This window comes from Diabrotica virgifera, chromosome 4 (genome assembly GCF_917563875.1).
Source record: "Diabrotica virgifera virgifera chromosome 4, PGI_DIABVI_V3a".
NCBI lineage: Eukaryota > Metazoa > Arthropoda > Insecta > Coleoptera > Chrysomelidae > Diabrotica > Diabrotica virgifera.
The window spans coordinates 28,805,361-28,819,530 of NC_065446.1; positions in this window are offsets into that span (position 1 = coordinate 28,805,361).

The window sequence follows — 14,170 nt, forward strand, 5'->3', positions numbered from 1 at the left end:
TTGATCTTTCTTCTCTATTCTTGGCCCTATCATATTTATTAATGTGTAGTTCGAAATCACTTTTTAACATTCTTGTAAAATTCCTAAACAAATAATTGTCTAGCATTATTTTCATAGTTAAATTACTTATTGTTTCACATTTACTTAGAAAAGCAGTATCCACATTTTCCGTTTTCATTTTTCATTTTTCTTTTTTATGTATCGTCTTAGCACGATTAAGGACGAAGCAGCTCTCAAGAGAATATTCTCGTTCTCGAGAATATTCTCTTCTTACATCACTAGGTACCCATAGCACATTTCAAATCAGCCTTTTTCTTTAAAATGTCACTAACTTGAGTTTCTATTAAATAAAAAAGAATGTGTGTGTACTTTGTATGCACGTAACCCACATAACAATTTCATGTTCTTAGTAGATTCATAGAACATACTTTTCAGAAAAAGTATATACTTAGAATATGCGTAATTACCATTGCGAATGTGCAGAGCATATACTGAGTATATACTACATTACAGTACTTAAACGTTCTATGTATATACTTAGAATGTACTACCGCACTTCTTTTCAGTATATACCAAGAACATACTTTTTAGAAGATTCTAAGGAGGTGTTATAAACCTTCTATTTATATACTTAGAATGTACTATCGCACATATTTTTAGTATATGGGAAGAATATTCCAAGGAAGTGCTATATACCTTCTAGTTATATACTTAGAATGTACTATCGCACATATTTTTAGTATATGGGAAGAATATTCCAAGGAAGTGCTATATACCTTCTATGTATATACTTAGAATGTACTATCGCACATATTTTTAGTATATGGGAAGAATATTCCAAGGATGTGCTGTATTTCTCAGAAGTATGTTTTCAACATCACCCAATCTCATCCTATAGGTTCTACCAAAGAATACTAACACACCCACTGGGTGTGTTAGTATTCTTTGGTTCTACCAATATATTATATTTACATATTCTAATTGCATATGAGAATGTAGTTATTACATTCTACAATATTACGTAAAAAGTAAGTATAAAATATATAAACTTTAGTTAGTTATATAGGTACCTATGTATAATAAATATTATATGGGTAAGTAGCCTATATATAAAACTAGCTGACCCGGCAGACTTCGTACTGCCTCAATAGATAAAAACAAACTGTTGTATACAATAAACTTAAAATTAACAAAAGGAATTCGTAATTAATAAACAAAAATGCTCGATGTGAATGAGGTTTTATTATTATTTTTAATTAATTACACATGATGTTTGAAATAATAAAGTTTAGTTAGAAGTAACAAAATAAAGTTTGTAGTGCAACAGTTACAATCTTAAATTTGTTTATCTTATAATGAATATAACAGCTTTATTATATCTACATTCAAAACAACCATCTATTTATTATTAGGTTCGGGGAGATTCCAAGTCTATAGGTGTTGATTAAATAAAATTAAATTCAATTAAAATTAAATAAAAAGTAAATGAAGTAAATTAAAATTAAATGAAATTGAATAAACGTAAATAAAAATAAAAAAAACTGAATAAAATTAAATACAAATAAATAAAATCATATTAACTTAAATACAATTAAATAAAGTTAAAAAAGAATTAAATAAAAATAATAAATAAATTAAAAAATAATAATAAAATTAAATAAAAGAAAATATAGTCTAATAAAAATAAATAAAATTTAATAAAATGAAATAAAATAAAATAAACAAAAATAAATAAAATACTTAAACTAAATAAAATTAAACAAAGTGAATTAAAATTAAATAAAATTTTATAAAATAAACAAAAATAAATAAAATACTTAAACCAAATAAAATTAAACAAAATGAATTAAAATTAAATAAAATTTTATAATTTGCTGCTTGTTCTTTTCGTGTGCTCAGAATTTTTCTCCTGCTTACGGTTCCGTTTAGAGATATTTTTTGAAAATTTCGCAAAATTAAAAAATTCATATTTTGCCCAATTTGAGTCCCAAAGTTAAACTGTGCCACTTCTCTTCTATGAAATTTGTCGCTCGTTCTTCTTCTGTCCTCAGAATATTCCTACGGCTTGAGATATTGTATTTCGGACACCGATTGTGCTAGACAAAAAATTTTAGTACGGTTCTGCTCGGAATTCAGCAAGGAGTCTACCTACTTAATTTCATATTTTTCACGTCATTATTGTGAGAGTTACGGCGTCATGGGCAACCCCCTAATGACATACGGGTATGAAATATAGACAGCAACCTACTCCCAGTACAGTCCAATATACCTGCAAAATTTCATAAAAATCGGTTAAGTCGTTTCGGAGGAGTATGGTAACAAACACTGCGACCGGCGAATTTTTATATAGATGTAAAATATTTAAATGGCTATTAAAAAATAACGGTCTGAGATAAAAAATTGAAAATTTAGGATTGTATGTATCTTTTGCTTCTACATCTCATAAAAATAGTAAAAAACGGTTTTTCCAAAAATTAAAAAAATATATCAGGGGGGGCAACACCCCTTATGACGTACGGGTATGAAACTCCATATTATCCTATTCCCAGACCGCTAGAATATACATGTAAAATTTCATAAAAATCTGTTCAGTCGTTCTCGAGTTATAAATGGTGTAACTAACACAACCTCGACTTTCTTTTATATATATAGATGTAAAATATTTAAATGGCTATTAAAAAATAACGGTCTGAGATAAAAAATTGAAAATTTAGGATTGTATGTATCTTTTGCTTCTACATCTCATAAAAATAGTAAAGAACGGTTTTTCCAAAAATTAAAAAAATATATCAGGGGGGGCAACACCCCTTATGACGTACGGGTATGAAACTCCATATTATCCTATTCCCAGACCGCTAGAATATACATGTAAAATTTTAAAAATCTGTTCAGTCGTTCTCGAGTTATAAATGGTGTAACTAACACAACCTCGACTTTCTTTTATATATATAGATGTAAAATATTTAAATGGCTATTAAAAAATAACGGTCTGAGATAAAAAATTGAAAATTTAGGATTGTATGTATCTTTTGCTTCTACATCTCATAAAAATAGTAAAAAACGGTTTTTCCAAAAATTAAAAAAATATATCAAGGGGGGCAACACCCCTTATGACGTACGGGTATGAAACTCCATATTATCCTATTCCCAGACCGCTAGAATATACATGTAAAATTTCATAAAAATCTGTTCAGTCGTTCTCGAGTTATAAATGGTGTAACTAACACAACCTCGACTTTCTTTTATATATATAGATGTAAAATATTTAAATGGCTATTAAAAAATAACGGTCTGAGATAAAAAATTGAAAATTTAGGATTGTATGTATCTTTTGCTTCTACATCTCATAAAAATAGTAAAAAACGGTTTTTCCAAAAATTAAAAAAATATATCAGGGGGGGCAACACCCCTTATGACGTACGGGTATGAAACTCCATATTATCCTATTCCCAGACCGCTAGAATATACATGTAAAATTTCATAAAAATCTGTTCAGTCGTTCTCGAGTTATAAATGGTGTAACTAACACAACCTCGACTTTCTTTTATATATATAGATGTAAAATATTTAAATGGCTATTAAAAAATAACGGTCTGAGATAAAAAATTGAAAATTTAGGATTGTATGTATCTTTTGCTTCTACATCTCATAAAAATAGTAAAAAACGGTTTTTCCAAAAATTAAAAAAATATATCAGGGGGGGCAACACCCCTTATGACGTACGGGTATGAAACTCCATATTATCCTATTCCCAGACCGCTAGAATATACATGTAAAATTTTAAAAATCTGTTCAGTCGTTCTCGAGTTATAAATGGTGTAACTAACACAACCTCGACTTTCTTTTATATATATAGATGTAAAATATTTAAATGGCTATTAAAAAATAACGGTCTGAGATAAAAAATTGAAAATTTAGGATTGTATGTATCTTTTGCTTCTACATCTCATAAAAATAGTAAAAAACGGTTTTTCCAAAAATTAAAAAAATATATCAAGGGGGGCAACACCCCTTATGACGTACGGGTATGAAACTCCATATTATCCTATTCCCAGACCGCTAGAATATACATGTAAAATTTCATAAAAATCTGTTCAGTCGTTCTCGAGTTATAAATGGTGTAACTAACACAACCTCGACTTTCTTTTATATATATAGATGTAAAATATTTAAATGGCTATTAAAAAATAACGGTCTGAGATAAAAAATTGAAAATTTAGGATTGTATGTATCTTTTGCTTCTACATCTCATAAAAATAGTAAAAAACGGTTTTTCCAAAAATTAAAAAAATATATCAGGGGGGGCAACACCCCTTATGACGTACGGGTATGAAACTCCATATTATCCTATTCCCAGACCGCTAGAATATACATGTAAAATTTCATAAAAATCTGTTCAGTCGTTCTCGAGTTATAAATGGTGTAACTAACACAACCTCGACTTTCTTTTATATATATAGATGTAAAATATTTAAATGGCTATTAAAAAATAACGGTCTGAGATAAAAAATTGAAAATTTAGGATTGTATGTATCTTTTGCTTCTACATCTCATAAAAATAGTAAAAAACGGTTTTTCCAAAAATTAAAAAAATATATCAGGGGGGGCAACACCCCTTATGACGTACGGGTATGAAACTCCATATTATCCTATTCCCAGACCGCTAGAATATACATGTAAAATTTTAAAAATCTGTTCAGTCGTTCTCGAGTTATAAATGGTGTAACTAACACAACCTCGACTTTCTTTTATATATATAGATGTAAAATATTTAAATGGCTATTAAAAAATAACGGTCTGAGATAAAAAATTGAAAATTTAGGATTGTATGTATCTTTTGCTTCTACATCTCATAAAAATAGTAAAGAACGGTTTTTCCAAAAATTAAAAAAATATATCAGGGGGGGCAACACCCCTTATGACGTACGGGTATGAAACTCCATATTATCCTATTCCCAGACCGCTAGAATATACATGTAAAATTTTAAAAATCTGTTCAGTCGTTCTCGAGTTATAAATGGTGTAACTAACACAACCTCGACTTTCTTTTATATATATAGATGTAAAATATTTAAATGGCTATTAAAAAATAACGGTCTGAGATAAAAAATTGAAAATTTAGGATTGTATGTATCTTTTGCTTCTACATCTCATAAAAATAGTAAAAAACGGTTTTTCCAAAAATTAAAAAAATATATCAAGGGGGGCAACACCCCTTATGACGTACGGGTATGAAACTCCATATTATCCTATTCCCAGACCGCTAGAATATACATGTAAAATTTCATAAAAATCTGTTCAGTCGTTCTCGAGTTATAAATGGTGTAACTAACACAACCTCGACTTTCTTTTATATATATAGATGTAAAATATTTAAATGGCTATTAAAAAATAACGGTCTGAGATAAAAAATTGAAAATTTAGGATTGTATGTATCTTTTGCTTCTACATCTCATAAAAATAGTAAAAAACGGTTTTTCCAAAAATTAAAAAAATATATCAGGGGGGGCAACACCCCTTATGACGTACGGGTATGAAACTCCATATTATCCTATTCCCAGACCGCTAGAATATACATGTAAAATTTCATAAAAATCTGTTCAGTCGTTCTCGAGTTATAAATGGTGTAACTAACACAACCTCGACTTTCTTTTATATATATAGATGTAAAATATTTAAATGGCTATTAAAAAATAACGGTCTGAGATAAAAAATTGAAAATTTAGGATTGTATGTATCTTTTGCTTCTACATCTCATAAAAATAGTAAAAAACGGTTTTTCCAAAAATTAAAAAAATATATCAGGGGGGGCAACACCCCTTATGACGTACGGGTATGAAACTCCATATTATCCTATTCCCAGACCGCTAGAATATACATGTAAAATTTTAAAAATCTGTTCAGTCGTTCTCGAGTTATAAATGGTGTAACTAACACAACCTCGACTTTCTTTTATATATATAGATGTAAAATATTTAAATGGCTATTAAAAAATAACGGTCTGAGATAAAAAATTGAAAATTTAGGATTGTATGTATCTTTTGCTTCTACATCTCATAAAAATAGTAAAAAACGGTTTTTCCAAAAATTAAAAAAATATATCAAGGGGGGCAACACCCCTTATGACGTACGGGTATGAAACTCCATATTATCCTATTCCCAGACCGCTAGAATATACATGTAAAATTTCATAAAAATCTGTTCAGTCGTTCTCGAGTTATAAATGGTGTAACTAACACAACCTCGACTTTCTTTTATATATATAGATGTAAAATATTTAAATGGCTATTAAAAAATAACGGTCTGAGATAAAAAATTGAAAATTTAGGATTGTATGTATCTTTTGCTTCTACATCTCATAAAAATAGTAAAAAACGGTTTTTCCAAAAATTAAAAAAATATATCAGGGGGGGCAACACCCCTTATGACGTACGGGTATGAAACTCCATATTATCCTATTCCCAGACCGCTAGAATATACATGTAAAATTTCATAAAAATCTGTTCAGTCGTTCTCGAGTTATAAATGGTGTAACTAACACAACCTCGACTTTCTTTTATATATATAGATGTAAAATATTTAAATGGCTATTAAAAAATAACGGTCTGAGATAAAAAATTGAAAATTTAGGATTGTATGTATCTTTTGCTTCTACATCTCATAAAAATAGTAAAAAACGGTTTTTCCAAAAATTAAAAAAATATATCAGGGGGGGCAACACCCCTTATGACGTACGGGTATGAAACTCCATATTATCCTATTCCCAGACCGCTAGAATATACATGTAAAATTTTAAAAATCTGTTCAGTCGTTCTCGAGTTATAAATGGTGTAACTAACACAACCTCGACTTTCTTTTATATATATAGATGTAAAATATTTAAATGGCTATTAAAAAATAACGGTCTGAGATAAAAAATTGAAAATTTAGGATTGTATGTATCTTTTGCTTCTACATCTCATAAAAATAGTAAAAAACGGTTTTTCCAAAAATTAAAAAAATATATCAAGGGGGGCAACACCCCTTATGACGTACGGGTATGAAACTCCATATTATCCTATTCCCAGACCGCTAGAATATACATGTAAAATTTCATAAAAATCTGTTCAGTCGTTCTCGAGTTATAAATGGTGTAACTAACACAACCTCGACTTTCTTTTATATATATAGATGTAAAATATTTAAATGGCTATTAAAAAATAACGGTCTGAGATAAAAAATTGAAAATTTAGGATTGTATGTATCTTTTGCTTCTACATCTCATAAAAATAGTAAAAAACGGTTTTTCCAAAAATTAAAAAAATATATCAGGGGGGGCAACACCCCTTATGACGTACGGGTATGAAACTCCATATTATCCTATACCCAGACCGCTAGAATATACATGTAAAATTTCATAAAAATCTGTTCAGTCGTTCTCGAGTTATAAATGGTGTAACTAACACAACCTCGACTTTCTTTTATATATATAGATGTAAAATATTTAAATGGCTATTAAAAAATAACGGTCTGAGATAAAAAATTGAAAATTTAGGATTGTATGTATCTTTTGCTTCTACATCTCATAAAAATAGTAAAAAACGGTTTTTCCAAAAATTAAAAAAATATATCAGGGGGGGCAACACCCCTTATGACGTACGGGTATGAAACTCCATATTATCCTATTCCCAGACCGCTAGAATATACATGTAAAATTTCATAAAAATCTGTTCAGTCGTTCTCGAGTTATAAATGGTGTAACTAACACAACCTCGACTTTCTTTTATATATATAGATGTAAAATATTTAAATGGCTATTAAAAAATAACGGTCTGAGATAAAAAATTGAAAATTTAGGATTGTATGTATCTTTTGCTTCTACATCTCATAAAAATAGTAAAGAACGGTTTTTCCAAAAATTAAAAAAATATATCAGGGGGGGCAACACCCCTTATGACGTACGGGTATGAAACTCCATATTATCCTATTCCCAGACCGCTAGAATATACATGTAAAATTTTAAAAATCTGTTCAGTCGTTCTCGAGTTATAAATGGTGTAACTAACACAACCTCGACTTTCTTTTATATATATAGATGTAAAATATTTAAATGGCTATTAAAAAATAACGGTCTGAGATAAAAAATTGAAAATTTAGGATTGTATGTATCTTTTGCTTCTACATCTCATAAAAATAGTAAAAAACGGTTTTTCCAAAAATTAAAAAAATATATCAAGGGGGGCAACACCCCTTATGACGTACGGGTATGAAACTCCATATTATCCTATTCCCAGACCGCTAGAATATACATGTAAAATTTCATAAAAATCTGTTCAGTCGTTCTCGAGTTATAAATGGTGTAACTAACACAACCTCGACTTTCTTTTATATATATAGATGTAAAATATTTAAATGGCTATTAAAAAATAACGGTCTGAGATAAAAAATTGAAAATTTTGGATTGTATGTATCTTTTGCTTCTACATCTCATAAAAATAGTAAAAAACGGTTTTTCCAAAAATTAAAAAAATATATCAGGGGGGGCAACACCCCTTATGACGTACGGGTATGAAACTCCATATTATCCTATTCCCAGACCGCTAGAATATACATGTAAAATTTCATAAAAATCTGTTCAGTCGTTCTCGAGTTATAAATGGTGTAACTAACACAACCTCGACTTTCTTTTATATATATAGATGTAAAATATTTAAATGGCTATTAAAAAATAACGGTCTGAGATAAAAAATTGAAAATTTAGGATTGTATGTATCTTTTGCTTCTACATCTCATAAAAATAGTAAAAAACGGTTTTTCCAAAAATTAAAAAAATATATCAGGGGGGGCAACACCCCTTATGACGTACGGGTATGAAACTCCATATTATCCTATTCCCAGACCGCTAGAATATACATGTAAAATTTTAAAAATCTGTTCAGTCGTTCTCGAGTTATAAATGGTGTAACTAACACAACCTCGACTTTCTTTTATATATATAGATGTAAAATATTTAAATGGCTATTAAAAAATAACGGTCTGAGATAAAAAATTGAAAATTTAGGATTGTATGTATCTTTTGCTTCTACATCTCATAAAAATAGTAAAAAACGGTTTTTCCAAAAATTAAAAAAATATATCAAGGGGGGCAACACCCCTTATGACGTACGGGTATGAAACTCCATATTATCCTATTCCCAGACCGCTAGAATATACATGTAAAATTTCATAAAAATCTGTTCAGTCGTTCTCGAGTTATAAATGGTGTAACTAACACAACCTCGACTTTCTTTTATATATATAGATGTAAAATATTTAAATGGCTATTAAAAAATAACGGTCTGAGATAAAAAATTGAAAATTTAGGATTGTATGTATCTTTTGCTTCTACATCTCATAAAAATAGTAAAAAACGGTTTTTCCAAAAATTAAAAAAATATATCAGGGGGGGCAACACCCCTTATGACGTACGGGTATGAAACTCCATATTATCCTATTCCCAGACCGCTAGAATATACATGTAAAATTTCATAAAAATCTGTTCAGTCGTTCTCGAGTTATAAATGGTGTAACTAACACAACCTCGACTTTCTTTTATATATATAGATGTAAAATATTTAAATGGCTATTAAAAAATAACGGTCTGAGATAAAAAATTGAAAATTTAGGATTGTATGTATCTTTTGCTTCTACATCTCATAAAAATAGTAAAAAACGGTTTTTCCAAAAATTAAAAAAATATATCAGGGGGGGCAACACCCCTTATGACGTACGGGTATGAAACTCCATATTATCCTATTCCCAGACCGCTAGAATATACATGTAAAATTTTAAAAATCTGTTCAGTCGTTCTCGAGTTATAAATGGTGTAACTAACACAACCTCGACTTTCTTTTATATATATAGATGTAAAATATTTAAATGGCTATTAAAAAATAACGGTCTGAGATAAAAAATTGAAAATTTAGGATTGTATGTATCTTTTGCTTCTACATCTCATAAAAATAGTAAAGAACGGTTTTTCCAAAAATTAAAAAAATATATCAGGGGGGGCAACACCCCTTATGACGTACGGGTATGAAACTCCATATTATCCTATTCCCAGACCGCTAGAATATACATGTAAAATTTTAAAAATCTGTTCAGTCGTTCTCGAGTTATAAATGGTGTAACTAACACAACCTCGACTTTCTTTTATATATATAGATGTAAAATATTTAAATGGCTATTAAAAAATAACGGTCTGAGATAAAAAATTGAAAATTTAGGATTGTATGTATCTTTTGCTTCTACATCTCATAAAAATAGTAAAAAACGGTTTTTTCCAAAATTAAAAAAATATATCAAGGGGGGCAACACCCCTTATGACGTACGGGTATGAAACTCCATATTATCCTATTCCCAGACCGCTAGAATATACATGTAAAATTTCATAAAAATCTGTTCAGTCGTTCTCGAGTTATAAATGGTGTAACTAACACAACCTCGACTTTCTTTTATATATATAGATGTAAAATATTTAAATGGCTATTAAAAAATAACGGTCTGAGATAAAAAATTGAAAATTTAGGATTGTATGTATCTTTTGCTTCTACATCTCATAAAAATAGTAAAAAACGGTTTTTCCAAAAATTAAAAAAATATATCAGGGGGGGCAACACCCCTTATGACGTACGGGTATGAAACTCCATATTATCCTATTCCCAGACCGCTAGAATATACATGTAAAATTTCATAAAAAATCTGTTCAGTCGTTCTCGAGTTATAAATGGTGTAACTAACACAACCTCGACTTTCTTTTATATATATAGATGTAAAATATTTAAATGGCTATTAAAAAATAACGGTCTGAGATAAAAAATTGAAAATTTAGGATTGTATGTATCTTTTGCTTCTACATCTCATAAAAATAGTAAAAAACGGTTTTTCCAAAAATTAAAAAAATATATCAGGGGGGGCAACACCCCTTATGACGTACGGGTATGAAACTCCATATTATCCTATTCCCAGACCGCTAGAATATACATGTAAAATTTTAAAAATCTGTTCAGTCGTTCTCGAGTTATAAATGGTGTAACTAACACAACCTCGACTTTCTTTTATATATATAGATGTAAAATATTTAAATGGCTATTAAAAAATAACGGTCTGAGATAAAAAATTGAAAATTTAGGATTGTATGTATCTTTTGCTTCTACATCTCATAAAAATAGTAAAAAACGGTTTTTCCAAAAATTAAAAAAATATATCAAGGGGGGCAACACCCCTTATGACGTACGGGTATGAAACTCCATATTATCCTATTCCCAGACCGCTAGAATATACATGTAAAATTTCATAAAAATCTGTTCAGTCGTTCTCGAGTTATAAATGGTGTAACTAACACAACCTCGACTTTCTTTTATATATATAGATGTAAAATATTTAAATGGCTATTAAAAAATAACGGTCTGAGATAAAAAATTGAAAATTTAGGATTGTATGTATCTTTTGCTTCTACATCTCATAAAAATAGTAAAAAACGGTTTTTCCAAAAATTAAAAAAATATATCAGGGGGGGCAACACCCCTTATGACGTACGGGTATGAAACTCCATATTATCCTATTCCCAGACCGCTAGAATATACATGTAAAATTTCATAAAAATCTGTTCAGTCGTTCTCGAGTTATAAATGGTGTAACTAACACAACCTCGACTTTCTTTTATATATATAGATGTAAAATATTTAAATGGCTATTAAAAAATAACGGTCTGAGATAAAAAATTGAAAATTTAGGATTGTATGTATCTTTTGCTTCTACATCTCATAAAAATAGTAAAAAACGGTTTTTCCAAAAATTAAAAAAATATATCAGGGGGGGCAACACCCCTTATGACGTACGGGTATGAAACTCCATATTATCCTATTCCCAGACCGCTAGAATATACATGTAAAATTTTAAAAATCTGTTCAGTCGTTCTCGAGTTATAAATGGTGTAACTAACACAACCTCGACTTTCTTTTATATATATAGATGTAAAATATTTAAATGGCTATTAAAAAATAACGGTCTGAGATAAAAAATTGAAAATTTAGGATTGTATGTATCTTTTGCTTCTACATCTCATAAAAATAGTAAAAAAACGGTTTTTTCCAAAAATTAAAAAAATATATCAAGGGGGGCAACACCCCTTATGACGTACGGGTATGAAACTCCATATTATCCTATTCCCAGACCGCTAGAATATACATGTAAAATTTCATAAAAATCTGTTCAGTCGTTCTCGAGTTATAAATGGTGTAACTAACACAACCTCGACTTTCTTTTATATATATAGATGTAAAATATTTAAATGGCTATTAAAAAATAACGGTCTGAGATAAAAAATTGAAAATTTAGGATTGTATGTATCTTTTGCTTCTACATCTCATAAAAATAGTAAAAAACGGTTTTTCCAAAAATTAAAAAAATATATCAGGGGGGGGCAACACCCCTTATGACGTACGGGTATGAAACTCCATATTATCCTATACCCAGACCGCTAGAATATACATGTAAAATTTCATAAAAATCTGTTCAGTCGTTCTCGAGTTATAAATGGTGTAACTAACACAACCTCGACTTTCTTTTATATATATAGATGTAAAATATTTAAATGGCTATTAAAAAATAACGGTCTGAGATAAAAAATTGAAAATTTAGGATTGTATGTATCTTTTGCTTCTACATCTCATAAAAATAGTAAAAAACGGTTTTTCCAAAAATTAAAAAAATATATCAGGGGGGGCAACACCCCTTATGACGTACGGGTATGAAACTCCATATTATCCTATTCCCAGACCGCTAGAATATACATGTAAAATTTTAAAAATCTGTTCAGTCGTTCTCGAGTTATAAATGGTGTAACTAACACAACCTCGACTTTCTTTTATATATATAGATGTAAAATATTTAAATGGCTATTAAAAAATAACGGTCTGAGATAAAAAATTGAAAATTTAGGATTGTATGTATCTTTTGCTTCTACATCTCATAAAAATAGTAAAAAACGGTTTTTCCAAAAATTAAAAAAATATATCAAGGGGGGCAACACCCCTTATGACGTACGGGTATGAAACTCCATATTATCCTATTCCCAGACCGCTAGAATATACATGTAAAATTTCATAAAAATCTGTTCAGTCGTTCTCGAGTTATAAATGGTGTAACTAACACAACCTCGACTTTCTTTTATATATATAGATGTAAAATATTTAAATGGCTATTAAAAAATAACGGTCTGAGATAAAAAATTGAAAATTTAGGATTGTATGTATCTTTTGCTTCTACATCTCATAAAAATAGTAAAAAACGGTTTTTCCAAAAATTAAAAAAATATATCAGGGGGGGCAACACCCCTTATGACGTACGGGTATGAAACTCCATATTATCCTATTCCCAGACCGCTAGAATATACATGTAAAATTTCATAAAAATCTGTTCAGCTCGTTCTCGAGTTATAAATGGTGTAACTAACACAACCTCGACTTTCTTTTATATATATAGATGTAAAATATTTAAATGGCTATTAAAAAATAACGGTCTGAGATAAAAAATTGAAAATTTAGGATTGTATGTATCTTTTGCTTCTACATCTCATAAAAATAGTAAAAAACGGTTTTTCCAAAAATTAAAAAAATATATCAGGGGGGGCAACACCCCTTATGACGTACGGGTATGAAACTCCATATTATCCTATTCCCAGACCGCTAGAATATACATGTAAAATTTTAAAAATCTGTTCAGTCGTTCTCGAGTTATAAATGGTGTAACTAACACAACCTCGACTTTCTTTTATATATATAGATGTAAAATATTTAAATGGCTATTAAAAAATAACGGTCTGAGATAAAAAATTGAAAATTTAGGATTGTATGTATCTTTTGCTTCTACATCTCATAAAAATAGTAAAAAACGGTTTTTCCAAAAATTAAAAAAATATATCAAGGGGGGCAACACCCCTTATGACGTACGGGTATGAAACTCCATATTATCCTATTCCCAGACCGCTAGAATATACATGTAAAATTTCATAAAAATCTGTTCAGTCGTTCTCGAGTTATAAATGGTGTAACTAACACAACCTCGACTTTCTTTTATATATATAGATGTAAAATATTTAAATGGCTATTAAAAAATAACGGTCTGAGATAAAAAATTGAAAATTTAGGAT